Raw genomic sequence first — 12,704 nt, 5'->3', positions numbered from 1 at the left:
TGGATTTTTGATAGATGAGTTCTTTGATGATTTTTCGAACTAGGGGTATCGTTTGTGTATACATGGGTTGTGTAAGTTTTTTATAAGTGGGGTCCCCTGATTGTCTTTGTCCTTCCCAGACGTACTGTTCTCTGCTAAGAATTACTATAGATGATCCCTTGTCCACCGGTTTGATAACTATGGAGCTATCCCTATTCAATTCCTTTAGTGCGGCTCTTTCCCTTTTGGTTAGGTTATCCTTTTCCTCAGGTTTTTGTTCGGCTAGTTCCCTATCTTTTCTAATTAGGGTGTGTAGGGCGGGGGAGATTGTGTTAAAAGGGGGGGAGGGGGGCAAATCGAGGGGGGATGGAACTTTGGCTATGCGCTTTTTTCTTCTTCTTCTCTACCGAAAAATTCAATAAGTCTAAGCCGTCTATGATATTCTTGCACATCCCAAAGTAGTCTTTTGTGTTTTTCCAATTTATAATTCTTGTTTTCTGATTGAGTAGGTATAAAAGGTAGGCCTTTGGATAACAGGGATAATTGTGCTCCGGATGGATTGAAACTGGGGGATAACACTTTAACATTTTGGCAATTTAGTGAAACTTGGGACCCCCCAGGGACTTTGTCCTTTGGGGGCCTACAAGTTTAAAAATCGTGTCCAATGCCTGAGCATTGCTTCAGCAGTGGACGTGGTCTGGGTATGCAGTCTGGGTCTGTGTGGAACAGATTGTCCTGCAGAAGCGGGATGGATGGTAGTCTATCCTCAATACACTCATTGAGGGTCCTCAGTAGGCATTAGTATGGTGAGTGGTTAACTAATGGGATGAAAACTGCCGCCTCCAGGAAGACCCGCTTGGCCTCTTTCCAAAGGGCCTGCAACTGCCTGGAGGTGGTCTCTTTGAATTTCTGAGTTCTACTGTTGATCCCGAAGGACAACACCAGTTTTTCCACCTTGGTGTGAATGACTGCCTTGGCGAGTAGCGCCTCGGCTACTCCTAAAGGTGGCCCCGCGGAAAGCTGTCAACCTGCAGATCTGGGAAGTCATGTGGTGGGAACCGGGACACGTTAGAATCTCCCAGGATGACAAATTTCTTCCACACGGTAAGTTTCCGGTCGACCATTTTCCTGGTGGTGTTCCAATGTCGCTGGACCAGTTGCTTTTGGCTCCCGCCAATTGAGCCGGACATGGAGCTGTCGAAACTGATGTCCGCCAGCAGCTCTTCCCATTGGCCTTCTTTTTCCACAGGTGATTTCGTTGGCGGCGTGGAAGTCAGCAGTGGGGTGTCGTCAAGTAAGTTCTCTGACTCCCAACGGCAGAGGGCCTCTGTTGCCGGGGAGGGGGCCGGGTCCATGGGGGAAACCACTTCCCCTCGCGCCATCAGGTCCAGGTGCAGGGACAGCTGGTCCCCGTACTCGTCGGGTTCCTCTTGTTGGCAAGTAATGCAACACGAACCACGTCTGCAGTTGTCGGGAAAGGGTCCTTTGTTTATTTAATACAGCACTTATATAGACCTCATGAACAATAACGATGACGTGGATTTCCAGAATTCAGTCCCTATCTGGTCATGCCTCCTGACTGGACCTAAGTATTTTGGCAGAACATCTTGGACTCCAAACATCCGAAAACATCTTGTGTAACAATCAGGTCAGGTTGGCCTCCCCAAGTCACGTAGCCCTCTTAAGTTCAACTAGAGTTTACCAAGAAGAAAAGTCATATGCAATGTGCAAAAGAGTAGTCATTTTACAATATATTCCCCCCATATGGGGGTACCAAACTCCCAAAACAACAAATAATGTCTCTTGGTCCAGTCTTGGCCCCTTGGCACGTTACCATTTCCGAAAAGAATTCACATATGACATTCAAGGGGATCTCGCTGCCCTCCTGGAACATGGGCCTGGGGAAGGGGAAGTGTTGTGGTCTGGGATTCAAGGCCCAGGGCGAGAGCAGAATTGGTTAAGAGCAATGTTTCTGCTCACATTTTCACCGCCCAGAGGATTATTGTGCCTCTGTACAAATGGTGTTGGCCATCTTCAGTCCCTTTCTTCGACCACCCGCCGATGGTCAGCACGATGTCATCTGGAGGGACCCTTTGTAATGAGGGGCTCCTTTCGTCGAGATGAGGTGGTGACTTGCCACATCACATGTAGGAGGAGGGCGGTCCTCCGGAATGGTTCAGTCGGCGGGTTCCCTTGGTTGGCGCCAACTTCGCTGGAACATTCCCTTCCTAACTCTGACCCTATGCTTACTATTTGAGTGTCTGGTGACTATTGCAATTTATGAGTTACATAAATAACATATCCACTACACCCTTTAATATATAAATGGAATCTAACTGCAAAACAAATCTAAACAAAACACACCTTTGTGTCTATAGTGAGCGTGTAAAGTCCTTAATGCTCTAAAGTACTGTATAAGGCAACTGGAATAGTGAGTGACTGATATACTCCTAACATAGTAAGTAGTGCTGAACAACTGAACCAGTACACGTGTTACTACTGATTGACTGGTATTACCCACACTTATTAACTGTAAGTGAGTGCATTGTTGTTCAGTCCCGTCAAGTCCCTTGCCCTTCTAGATCAGTCCTGTCCATGGCATGGCGGTTTCTCAAGCAATATCAGCATAGTTCGTGGAGAGGACTCGCATAGTGACTTAAAGATGGTGATGTTCAGCTCAAGGTCCGGCTCCCTTGCCAATCATAGCAACAGTCATACCTCATGGCTCATCGAGTCCTCTGAGTCAGTGCCATCATCCTCACGATCGTCCGGATTGGGAAATAGGTAAGGCTGCTCAACCACCTTATAGGGTCCCAATCGTCTTGGCTCGTGCCACTTTCGCCTGTACACTTTGATGTACACCTGGTTGCCTGGCACCACCAAGTCACCTTTGTCGACTCAGGAACCCTGTTTTTTACCCTGCACATAGATAGCTCCATGTATGGCAGTTAACATATTTTATATAGTCAATTCATTTTGCAACTGCTCAAGTGGGGGCCCTTTATAAGGCCCTCTCAAATGCAGTGCTGGCATGGGTCGACCCGTAAGCATCTCATGCGGTGTTAGATGTGTAATTCTGTTAGTTTGCATGCGATAGCTCATTAATGCAATTGTTAGTGCATCCGCACAATTTAACTTTGCGCTAGCACAGATTTTATTGAGCTTGGCTTTGAGTGTCCCATTTACTCGTTCTACCATTCCCTGGGACTGGGGATGATAGACAAACCCGAACCTTTGTTTTATTCGCAGTTGTTGTACAATATGGTTTGGGTTTGGGTTAGGGTTAGGCTAACCCTACTTTTTGCACGAACGCCGGACCATTGTCTGAACTTATTTCTGATGGTTAGGATGAACTTTTTATAATACAATTTATACACGATCTCTCGTACCATTGGCATTGTCTGCCGAACAATTGGATTTTGTAGTTTTCTATATCTTTGATCGTTCAGCTGTCGATAAACCTCTTGGGTGTACTGTTCTCGTCCCAAAATCACCACCGCGCTCTCTTTATCTGCTGGTTTGATTACGATTTGTCTGTTTGTTCCTAATTCTTTTAAAGCTTTGGCCTCGGCCCTGGAAATGTTCATCTTTTCGCGTCTTGCCCGCATGATTTGGCTGAACGCTTCCAAATCCTGAACCACGGACCTTTAAATCTTAATTCTCGCACTCGCCCAACTGAGCGATTTCAGCTGCAAAGGTGGTGTTCCACTTTTTCAGTAGAGGCTAAAAGAGGGGCCAGGGTGAAGCTGTGTTTCTGCCACATGTGTTGCTGTGTACCTGGCCCAGTGTGTTCTCATCTTGGGTTGGTATGTCCCCATGCTGGTAATGTGGGGTTGACTCTTCTCCACCGTGAACCGGGACTTGAACCCTGGACAATCAGATTAAAAGTCTGATGCCCTACCAACTGAGCTATCCAGGGCCTTGATGAATGAGGACAACTCACAAGGCAAAATCTTCTGGCATACTGTACTTGACCTTGCAGAGATGAAGAAGCCCCTGTCCCGAAATGGCCACCTCCAAGATCGACAGAGGTCTTAAACTGACCACATGGACAAGCCTAATATCTTCTGGACAAAGGTTGAGCCAATCACCTGAACATTAAACTTTTGATCTGAGTGTCCGGGATTCAAGTCCCTGTTCAGGTGACCAGGTGGCCACGAGCCCTCCAACTAATGCACCTGCAGTTTAAGTCTATGTTCTGGATTATCAGTGTTTCGCCAAGAGTAAAATTGGGTCGAGCGAGAAGTCCTTTCAGGCAAGAAAACAACAAAAAGCAACACACACCAGCCGTGACTCAGACAAAACACGGAGCGCCGTCTGATGACGTCGGGAGTGTCGTCCCCATGCAACTGGGAGCCAGTCGCCTTTCGTCAGTGGAGAGGAGTCACCGTCAACGCCTGTGGCTGTGCCTGTACTGTGGGAGTCCTACACACAATTTCCCGCTGTCCAGTTCGCCCAGCACGCCAACGCTCTTCCTCCACCAGGGATATTCCCCAGCTGCTGGCACTGCCCGCTCCAACCACACCGGCTGCGTCATCCGCTTTGGTGGGCCGACTTCTAGTGGAAGGTACGATATCCTGGGCGGGGGAAGCTTCTCCTACCACAGCATTAATTGACTCTGGGGCGGACGAGAACTTCATTGATAGCGGACTGGTCAGTTCTCTCAACATTCCTACTGTTGAGCTTGTCCCCCACAAGAATGTCCGCTCGCTAGATGAACATCACCTGGCATGCATTACGCATCAGACGTGCGCCACATCCTTGGTGCTGCCGGGTAACCACCACAAGGTCACAATTTTTTTTCTTATGCCCTCTCGCTCAGCTCTGTTAGTACTCGGCCTCCCCTGGCATCACGTGCGTCATTCAGCGCCACTTTGCAGAGGCACATCCACTCGACAATTTAATTTGTTCTCCGACAGTGTTTCCCAATGTGGCATTGGTGGTTCAGTGGTAGAATTCTCGCTTGCCAAGCGGGAGGCCCGGGTCCGATTCCCGGCCAATGCAGTATATCTCAGCTTGTACCTTTCTTTAGAGCTCATGTTGAAAAAGTACAAAGGCTCTTTTCCTGCTAAAGGGCAGTATTCAGAATGACACCTGAAACGTAACAGACCGGACCACCGGAGAGTTAAGGTGGACAGCACTTAGTGAAACCTGACTGCAGTCATGCTGTTGTAGTCTCTGTCGCGCAATTGGTCAGCCCGTTTGGCTGTTAACTGAGAGGTTGGTGGTTCGAGCCCACCCAGGGACTCTCAATTCACACATTTGTTGGACTTTGGACTCCCTCCCTTGTATGAACATTTTTCCCCATTGGCGAACTGTTTTTGTGTTGGTGCCAGATGCACTGCTGGCACTGTGGCTAAGCTGGTCAAAGTGCATGTCTAGTAAACAGGAGATCCTGGGTTCAAATCCCAGCAGTGCCTGGGTGCTTGGTCAGTGAAACTTTGGCAGCTGATTTGTGAACCATGTACTTCTTTTTGTCACTTGCCCTTCAAGAACGAATTGACGTTGCATCCACAGCTGACGTGATTGTTGTGGATCCCATTACGCCAGAAGGTGCTTGAATCCAAAGAGTATGACATTTTTGATGTGTTGTCATTCAGCGCCACTTTGCAGAGGCTCATCCACTTGACAGTTGAATTTTTTTTCTCTTACAGTGTGTCCCCACGTGGCATTGGTGGTTCAGTGGTAGAATTCTCACTTGCCAAGCGGGGGCCGCGCGCGTGTTGTTGACATTTGCTGCCAGCCAATCAGGATGCGACACAGACGTCAGACAAGCAAAGAGACTCGCCTGCCACGCGGGCATGATTACCTTTACCATCTATCAGGGATGGCAACTGAATTAAGAATCAATGCCAGAATTCTGCCACAGGATTTCAGATAATGTTTTGATGCAGACTGGTCATGATGCCTCTGATTCGTTCAATTAATTAATTAAAATTAATTAAACCACTACCTGTGAGAGGTAAGGTACACCATTGCTCTAAACATTGATAGAATAGTTAGTAATGGAGTTAGTCGTGAATAACTAACAATGCTTGTGGGGATTTTTTTGGTGTTGGACATCTTTCAGATAAATAAACATGCAAACTGACCCGGGAACATCATGGCTGTTCCTGGCAAATGAACATAACAGGAGGGTTAAGATGACTACACTTCCAAAGTTCTCAGCTATGACTGAACCTCTTGCTCCTTTGTTCCCCGAGAAACTAGGTTGGGTGTGGAATTGATCAAACATCAAGAAGACCACATCAATTCAAAAAAATTAAAAAGTGATATCGTGGCAGAAAAATGCCCGGTTAGCTCAGTCGGGAGAGCATGAGACTCTTAATCTCAGGGTCGTGGGTTCGAGCCCCACATTGGGTGGTTCAGCTCTTTTGGTGATACATCTTAAAGATTTCTTTCCTGTGGAAAATTCTGCAACATGCGGAAAACATTTCATTCGAAGTACACAAAAACAAATCCCATTCTTGTAGGACCACAAATGGTAGAGCGCTCACTTCGCATGTGAGATGAAGTGGAATCGATGCCTGCATTCTCCAAATGGTATATTATGCCTTTTTCTTGCCAAAAAAGCATTCTCAATCTCCCACATCGTACCGGATGCTTGGATTAATTGCATTCTAATGATGTTTCCTAAAAACACAGGTGGTGTCAAAACTGGTGCATTAGTATAGTCCGATGAGGATGGGATTCGAACCCATGCGTGCAGAACACAATGGATTAGCAGTCCATCACCTTAACCTCTCGGTCACCTCATCTCCTTTGTGGACATGGTCTTGTTGACTCAAAATGACACATCTTAATTAGCGTTTTGGTGTTGCAGAAATTGTGGCAGCCTTCCTGTGCAGCGGGGGGATTTAACTCAAAGGCTAGAGTTCTTGCTCTACATGCAAGAAATAGCGGGTTTGATACCCGTATTGTCGAAATGATATGTTATGGCTTTTTTTTTTTGCCAACAAAAGCGTTCTTGATCTCCGACATCGTACCTTATACTTTGATTCATTGCATGCTAATAATGTTTACTAAAATAACAGGTGTGGTCAAAACTAGTGTACTCTTACATCACCACACTTCAAGTGGACAGACAATCTTGTCTTTTCAGACAATACAATTACAAAAGCAACACACACCTGCCATGACCCTGAATCGGCCGGGGTTGATGTGGCCACAACACAGAGTAGGAACCACTATACAATTACGGCTGTGAGCTATGCTTTTTTGGGCAAGAACCATAAACTCAGACTTGGAGGTGCAGATTGCTCATTCCAGCTGGTTCTTTTTCGTCTGCGAGCAAAGCTTGAATTTCATGTGGGTGTTGTCCTGGCGGGAGAAACATTTTAGCTCGTGTCGGCATGGCTACCGTGACAAAAGCCCATTTTCCTTTCCAGTAAATGTGCATCAGCTGAACACTTTGCAGACCTAATGCTGTGAACATTTGCGCGAACTCAAGGTCGGGTCCTACATCCAGTTTGTGTCTGATTGTAACATGATATGCATCAGGATTCTGTATGTCACCTCCCAACTGCACTTGTCTGGTCTTAATATGTCATTGGCTGTGTTGTCGTGATCGATGTTGATGAAATCAAGAGAACAAAGTCACCCCTTTACAAACTATTTGCCAACTCACGATGTAAACAGCGATTGTGCTGAAAACTGGGCTTGAACCAGGGACCTTTAGATAGTCAGTCCAACGCTCTCCCAAATAAGCAATTTCAGCTGCAAAGGTGTTTCTCTGCATTTTCAGTCTGGGCTAAAAGTGGGGGTAGGGTGAAGCTGTGTCTGTGCCACGTACTATGTTGCTGTGTACCTGGTCCAGTGTGTTCTCATCTTGTTTTGGAATGTCCCCATGCTGGTAACGGGTGGGGAATAGAGTCCGTTGATGACGATAAGCGGGGCAGAAAATGGATGGAGTTCACTGGTTGAAGTCGCCAGGTACCATAAAAATGGCAATGGGCCACAAGCGTGTTCTGAATTCCCCTTTGGCCAAATTGGCTAAATGGCCGTACAAAAAGCACCATACTTGGAGCCTGTGGTCAATGTCAACAGTTGGGCTAATTCAGTTCCGTTGAGACGGTGATTATGTACCAAGTCAGTTATGTCAGTCAGGATTTGGTCAAGGTTGTTGTGTGGTTTTGGCATGGATAAGGCTATGTATCTAAATTTAGGAGGAGTCCATGGTCTGTAAACATACTGAGATACTCCCCCTGCTGTTGCGGAACTTGCGGGAACTTGCAAATTTTCCCACTGAGGGACGAATAAAGCTCCTCTCGCTCCTTCTGAAACAAGGTTGTCTGTGGAATTGATCAAACATCAAGATGGCCACATCGATAAAAAAGAAAAACAAAAAATTATATCTACAGCAGAAAAAGGCTTGGTTAGCTCAGTGGGTAGAGCATGAGACTCTTACTCTCAGGGTCCTGGGTTTGAGACCCACATTGGGTGTGCATGTGAGGAAGACACTTGGTTTGTGTGCGGGGCTACACAAGCCTTTCCAGTTCCAGTTAAAAGGTAGGCACCTCAGGCAGGCATTGGTGGTTCAGTGGTAGAATTCTCGCTTGCCAAGCGGGAGGCCCGGGTCTGATCCCCGGCCAATACAGTATATCTAAGCTTTTACCTAGAGCTCATGTTGAAAAAGGACAAAGGCTCTTTTCCTGCCAAAGGGCAGAACTCAGAATGACACCTGAAAAGTAACAGACCGGACCACCTGAGAGTTAAGGTGGACAGCACTTGAGTATTTGCAAATTTCTGTCAGAAGTGGAAACTTACTGAAACCTTACTGCAGTAACGCGGATGTAGTCTCTATGGAGCAATTGGTCAGCGCGTTCGGCTGTTAACTGAGAGGTTGGTGGTTAGAGCCCACCCAGGGACGCTCAATTGACACATGTGTTTGGCTTTGGGCTCCCTCCCTTGAATGAACATTTTTCCCCATTGGTGAACTGTTTTTGTGTCGGTGCCAGATGCACAGGATTTCCTTTTTTACTAAAGGCATCATTGTCAAGTTTGCATGCTTCGCAGGCACTATGCTTTAGTTGGTCAAATTACATGCCAAGCAAAGAGGGGCTCCTTGGTTCTAATTCCAGCAGTCCTCTACTGGTATTTCCATGACTCTGGTTTTCATACTTTTTATCAGAGGTCATGTTGAAGAACAAAGACTGTTTTCTGGAGAAACGCAAGACCCCAGGATGCAATAGGTCTGCTTTGTATACTTTTCAGCAGCAGTCATGTTGAAAAGCACCCCTGGTTTACTGCCCAGGAGGAGCAGCCTCGGCCACTTTAGAATGAAGGGTGACGCCACTTCAAGATGCAAGAAGCTGTCAGAAGTGGGACTCAAACCCACGCCTCATTTGATACTGCAACCTGAATGCAGCGCCTTCGACTGCTCGGCCATCCTGACGGAAGCAAGCAGTTGCACGAGCTGTACTTGTTGTCTATGTGTGTGTGTGTATGTGAGAATAATTACTTTTTGTACATGTGTTCTTATCTTGGCCCATTTTGCATGATGAACAGGAACATCTTCAAGGCCACTGCTGGCATTCCCAGGCACCTGCAAGATTAGTGGTGCTGGGAGTTGCTGGTCAGCGTCTTGGAATGTTCCTGCTTTAAAACACTCAAGACTATTGTCTATTGTCTAAGCAAACAGATATAAGGGTGATAACTTAACACTATAATAATTGAATTTACATTTTATTCTAACAGTTAGTCCAGATTAACAGCCTAGTTATTTGTGTCAGTCCCAGGGACCATTTCTAGACCCTTGTGTGACACTTGTGTTGGAGAGCCTCTTTTGGAGAGCCCTTGCATTCTTCCCAATTGGTAAACCCTTTGTATTGGTGCCAAATATACGGGATTCTCCCCCTGCTGACCGAATGACACACGACAAATGGCGTCGTCTCAATGTTGGAGCCGTTAATGTCTAGAAGAGTAAAGGCAGCATTGCCAGGGTGACTTGCTTGGCTGGCGCTGTGGCTTAGCTGGTCAAAGTGCCTGTCTTGTAAACAGGAGATCCTGGGTTCAAATCCCAGCAGTGCCTGGCTGCTTAGTCCGTGAAACTTTGGCAGCTGATTTCTGACCCACGTACCTCTTTTCCTCACTTGCCCTTCAAAAACGAGTCAATGGTGCATCCACAGCTGACATGATTGTTGTGGATCCCATTACGCCAGAAGGTGCTTGAAGCCAAAGAGTATGACATTGTGATGTTTTGTCATTCAGCGCCACTTTGCGGAGGCTCATCCACTTGACAGTTTAATTTTTTTCTCCGACAGTGCAACCCCATGTGGCATTGGTGGTTCAGTGGTAGAATTCTCGCTTGCCAAGCGGGAGGCTCGGGTCCAATTCCCAGCCAATGCAGTGGATCTCAGCTTGTACCTTTCTTTAGAGTTCATGTGAAAAAGTACAAAGGCTCTTTTTCCTGCGAAAGGGCAGAACTCAGAATGACACCTGAAAAGTAAGAGAATGGACCACCTGACAGTTAAGGTGGACAGCACTTGAGTATTTGCACATTTCTGTCAGAAGTAGAAACTTATTGAAACCTTACTGCATTGATGCTGATGTAGTCTCTGTGCAATTGGTCAGAGCGTTGGACGGGCCGCGCTTGTGTTGTTGACATTTGCTGCCAGCCAATCAGGATGCGAGACAGATGTCAGACAAGCAGAGAGACTTTGGAGAAATGAAGTCAGGTATTTGAATCCCGTCTAAGCCAGCAGTCAAGTCACAGTTTTCTTCTCCACAATATTATTTTTTTCCAATTAATCCCTATATAATTACAAATTATTCCTATCAGGCTTATATTGATACCAGTGCTTGAAATAAAATACAAAATCAATGCAATGTCACAAAGAATATTTATTTATCAGGTTGCCACACTCAAGAACCCTCTCAATAATAATAAAAAAATCTACATGTAAGCAGTTATGAATAATGAATATACACATTGTTCACTTATTTTGCCGCCTTTGTTTCTCCTTTTCATAGAAAGGAGAGGCCTGGAACTCCCTCCAGCTCATCTCTTTTTCCATCCTGTGCTCTCTATAGATGGAGAACACTTTGGCAGGACAGTAGATGTACTTCTCTGAAGCCAGTGTGGATGCGGGGGCTTTTCCGGCCCTGCTTCAGCTGCATCCTGCAGAGGCACTTTCGGACAGGGGGTGGAGGAGATTCCTCCCTCTTTCTCTTCTTCTGCTGTTTTTCCTCCACCCTCTTTCTTGTCTCATCCACCTCTCGCTGGAAGAAGTCTGTTTGACTGAAATCTTTAAATGGCATCTTAGGGTCTGTCAGACCTTCTGCAGCAATAAGATTATCTGACAGGGCCTTGTTGATGAACGTCGTGGTTGATGTCCCATCCACTTGATGTTTTGATTTTGGTTGGCCACAGCACAGACATGGTTTTTGTTTGAGTTTTTTGGCACAGGAGGTGGTTGCTGCTGCTCCAACGGGGTATGAGCAGGTGGTGGTGGTGAAATAACCATCTCTGCAGGCAGTGTCACTACAGGCACAAGATGCAACTATTCCAACAAAGGGACAAATGATTACGTTTTTACCTGGCTTTGCTTTGGCTGAGCGAGAAGTCCTTTCAGGCAAGAAAACAGCAAAAAGCAACACACACCAGCCGTGACTCAGACAAAACACAGAATACAAACAACAACACGATTACGACTATAAGCAATCCTTTTTTAGGTGAGAACCATGAACTCCTACTCAGAGGTGCGGATTGCTCATTCTCGCTGCTTCAAATTTGCCTGCGAGCAAACCTTGAACTTTAGACTCAGATCAATCGAAATGGTTGCCGATGCCCCTTTCTCTGTCTTGTTGCCGTTTCTCATTGAGGTTTCCTGACTGAGAGCAGATCGGCCTCACGGCTGGTTGGTTGTCTCCCGTGCACGCGCAGACCTTTCCAGCAAGCATTGGTAGTGCTGGGCTGGTCGTTTCTTGCTCGGTCTGGCTGCACTCGCAAGCCAAGGAGCTCGGCGCGGTGCTGCACCTGCCTCTTGTTTTAAACACGGGATAAGGGGGGAGCGCGAACGCAGTCCCCCACTACCACAAATTATGCAGTCGAGATTCCCGCATTTGGGGAATTCGCAGAGGTCAGCTCAACCCATGTGCAATGGCTGAGCCTCGCCCTGGGTGAACCACCTTCTTGATCATGGTATCTCCCCTGGCAGGTAAGTATGAGTTGCACCGGTCCCGCCCGGACTAGTCTCTCGCACATGTCACATGCTGAGTGGTGGTCTCATCAGGTCGCCCACAACAAGCCCAGCCACTTGACCTGTGTCCAAATTCAGAGACAGGACTCTGGTTATCTCAAGGAGTCAGTCTGTATGGCACTCTTGTGACTTCATTCTGAGCTAAGGCAGCGGCAGCAAGTGGCTTAGGGCAGTTGCTGCAGACGTTCAATGCGGAGACTGAAGTACTGACTCCACGTCCCTAGTCACACCATGTAACATGAGAGGCCAATATGTTGAACCCTGACACGTGTAGATGTGCAAGGTCGTTGTGAGTCAGTGGGTTGTCAGGTTCAAACTCCTGTGACACTTGTAAAAACACTTAAATGCAGAAATACAGAAGAGACAGACAACAATATTCAAAGTTACTCGCAGCGATGAGAGTGAAACCACATACCCAGTGACATGCCGCTCCACTGAGTTCAAACTCCTCTTTATTTATTCTCTTTCGGGGGTCCCTACTACATGGTCATGCAACTCTAGGGGTGGCAGTTGCACGAGCTGTAT

At 46.8% G+C, this 12,704-nt stretch overlaps 5 non-coding genes across 5 annotated transcripts; 3 read left to right on the top strand and 2 right to left on the bottom strand.

Moving 5' to 3' along the window:
- Positions 1-4,912: 4,912 nt before the first annotated feature.
- On the top strand, positions 4,913-4,983 carry trnag-gcc (transfer RNA glycine (anticodon GCC)). The gene has a single exon. It is a non-coding gene; the product is annotated as a tRNA-Gly (tRNA).
- A 1,286-nt stretch (positions 4,984-6,269) lies between these two features.
- Positions 6,270-6,342, top strand: trnak-cuu (transfer RNA lysine (anticodon CUU)). The gene has a single exon. It is a non-coding gene; the product is annotated as a tRNA-Lys (tRNA).
- Positions 6,343-6,655: 313 nt separating this feature from the next.
- Positions 6,656-6,737, bottom strand: trnas-gcu (transfer RNA serine (anticodon GCU)). Its single transcript has one exon. It is a non-coding gene; the product is annotated as a tRNA-Ser (tRNA).
- Positions 6,738-9,935: 3,198 nt separating this feature from the next.
- trnat-ugu (transfer RNA threonine (anticodon UGU)) lies at positions 9,936-10,009 on the top strand. The gene has a single exon. It is a non-coding gene; the product is annotated as a tRNA-Thr (tRNA).
- A 1,972-nt stretch (positions 10,010-11,981) lies between these two features.
- Positions 11,982-12,145, bottom strand: LOC131102502 (U1 spliceosomal RNA). Its single transcript, XR_009119475.1, has one exon. It is a non-coding gene; the product is annotated as a U1 spliceosomal RNA (small nuclear RNA).
- Between the last annotated feature and the right edge of the window lie 559 nt (positions 12,146-12,704).

This window comes from Doryrhamphus excisus, chromosome 14 (genome assembly GCF_030265055.1).
Source record: "Doryrhamphus excisus isolate RoL2022-K1 chromosome 14, RoL_Dexc_1.0, whole genome shotgun sequence".
Taxonomy (NCBI): domain Eukaryota; kingdom Metazoa; phylum Chordata; class Actinopteri; order Syngnathiformes; family Syngnathidae; genus Doryrhamphus; species Doryrhamphus excisus.
This window is presented reverse-complemented; position numbering and strand designations above follow the sequence as displayed.